This window comes from Mus caroli, chromosome 3, assembly GCF_900094665.2.
Source record: "Mus caroli chromosome 3, CAROLI_EIJ_v1.1, whole genome shotgun sequence".
Lineage (NCBI taxonomy): Eukaryota > Metazoa > Chordata > Mammalia > Rodentia > Muridae > Mus > Mus caroli.
This window is the reverse complement of record NC_034572.1, coordinates 137281442-137284238: the sequence shown is the minus strand read 5'-3', so window position 1 is coordinate 137284238 and position 2797 is coordinate 137281442.

Here is a 2797-nt window from a genome sequence, read left to right as displayed (position 1 = left end):
AGCTATATCTGGGTCCTTTCAGCAAAATCTTGCTAGTGTATGCAATGGTGTCAGCGTTTGGAAGCTGATTACAGGGGAATGCCAGGGCCAAAAGAATGGGGATGGGTGGGTAGGGAAGTGGGGGGGAGTATGGGGGACTTTTGGGATAGCATTGGAAATGTAATTGAGGAAAATACGTAATAAAAAAAGAAGCAAATTAATGCCAAAAAAATGACAACTGAAGCAGTTAGAAAAACATTTTTATTGATACCACTTTAAAGATATACCTGCGTTGGCTTATGTGTATTTGAGCACACAGTGTATGTACAAGCATGGAACCAGAAGACATTCTCAACTCTATTGTTCTTCACTGGCCTGGAGCTCAGCAAATAGGCCATCCTGGCTGGCTTATGAACCCTTGGGGCCCTTCTGCCTCCATCTTGCCAGCTCTCAGATTAGAAGGTCATGCCACCAGGCCTGCATTTTATATTGGTTCTGTGGATCAATCTCAGGTCTTTGTGCTTGCAAAGTAAGCTCTTTACTTAAACAGGACATTTCCCCAGAGCCATTGCTTTAGCTACCTAGGTCCCGTGAAAGCCCCGTGAAACTGAGGCTTCAGCTTTATGGATTCAGAAGGCAGAAACAAACTTGGATAAGAAGAAATCCTAATGGAGCTGAAATCCAAGAGGCGATCAAAGTGGCTGTCAGGCTTGCTGTAGGGGTTAGTACTTCTTGAGTCGGTGGTCTGTGCAAGGCAATGATCAGTGAGCTCAGAATCTAAGCTCTGGTTCGATTCTTAGCACCTGGGAGCGAGAGGGGAACTTCCTAACGAACAGGGCTGCAAGCTGAGGTGTACATGTTATGATGTAGGCATCTCAGGGTAGGCAGCCCAAGATAGACAGCTCAGAGAACGCTCTTGCGGGGCTGATGAGGGGCCTAGCAAGGTTCTAGACCACGCTGAACTTGTCTCGTTCTTGACTACCATTTGTGACTTCTTGTACTTGTGTGTGTGTGTGTGCACACACATGAGGAAACCTCTGGTGTGATCCCTCAGGCACACTTTCTACTACACTTCTGAAGCAGGGTATCCTCGGTGGTGTAGAGCCCAGCATTAGGCTAGGTTGGCTGGCTGGTGAGCCCAGTGTCTGCCTCCTGGGATTACAAGTGCACACGGCCACAACAGCCTCTTTAACACGGGTTCTGTAGATGAAATTAGATCCTCGTGCATATACAACAGGCATCTTATTGACTGAGTCATTTCCCCAGCTTGGCTGTTTAATAAATGAGCATTTTACTATAGGAACTTATCATGGTCGCTGGAGGTCAGAAGACAACCTTTCCAGACAGTTTATTCTGAAGGTTGTCTAATCCTTTCATATTTTGCGAGTTCCTCACAGGTCTGCTACAGAACATTGTTTCTCAGAGGGATAGAACCTCCTGCCTCTGATACGGAAAGAAAGATGTTTGTTTTTGAAGCAACATAGATTCAGATAGAGATAACAATTCTTTGTGAAACTGTTTGAGTAAGCAAGTGACGATCACAATTGAAATGTCATCCCACCTGCCAAACAACAGTTTCCTTTTGTAAGCCGTGTTCCGTATAGTAGGCAAAGCCCGGACTTCTACAGAGGGGCTTGGGGTCTGATGGCAAGCAGGAGCCTCAGTGCCTGCTGCCCAGGCTTCGCCTCACTCTTTATATTCCTCCTCAGCCTCAGAGAGTTCTTCTGGAACCACCAGACTGACAGGCCCAGCTGCTTGGCTGCTGTTTCCATTTTCTCCTCTAACAGTTGTGTTTGCCCTGGGAGTTAATTTGTGGGGATTCACGCTGACCGAGTTGGGTCTAAAGTTGGAACTAAACTTCATAGAGGCTGCGCTCTGATCCAACTTAGGCAGAAGTATTTACTGCAGTTTCTCTCACCGTGAGCTAGCTCTCGTTCTAGAGACAGGCTGGGGTTTTCCACTCTTGGGACATGCTCACATCTTGGGAGGCTCAGTGCCAGGATGCGTAGCTCTCTGTTTCTTCTTAGTGGCCTTTTTTCATGGCAGTGGAAGGGCAGGGTCTTGTGTAGACCAGGCTATCCTGTCCTTAAACTCACATATCTGTAGATCCCATCACAGTAAGATCTGTTTTATTTTTAATGATATGAATATATGTGGGTATGTATATTGTATGTAGATGCTCATGGAGTTCAGAGGTTCAGAAGGGAGCTTTGGATCCCAGGAAGCTAAACTTTTAGGCCTGAGCCTCCCAATGTGGGGGCTGGAGAACTTTAGTTCTCTGGAAGGGCAGATTGTGGTTCAAACCCCTGGATCTCCTCTTCAGCCCCTTTAACTATCATCCTATCCCCTCTCCCTCCTTTTCTCCTTCTTCTTTCTTCCCCCTATCTGATTATTTTCCTTCCCTTTCTTCATCTTCCCCTCCTTCCTTTCTTCTTCATTGAGAGGGAGAGAGGGGGGGGGAAGGAGGGGGAGAGAGAGGGGAGAGGGAGAGAGAGGGAGAGAGGGAGAGAGATGGAGAGGCAGAGAGAGAGAGAGAGAGAGAGAGAGAGAGAGAGAGAGAGAGAGAATATGAAGAGAGGTGGCCAGGGCCAAGAGAACAGCATCACCCAAATGGCCAAGTTAAACAGGGATCAGGCTTGGAGAAGGGAATCTAAAGTCTAGCTCCCCGGAAGGAGAAGTTTAGGGTAGAGGATGGGGTGAGAAGTGCTAGGAGGAGCCATAGGTACTAAGGAATGCTGGGAGAGCTGGAAGGAGCCATAGGTATTGAGGAATGCTGGGAGAGCTGGGAGGAGCCATAGGTACTGAGGAATGCTGGGAG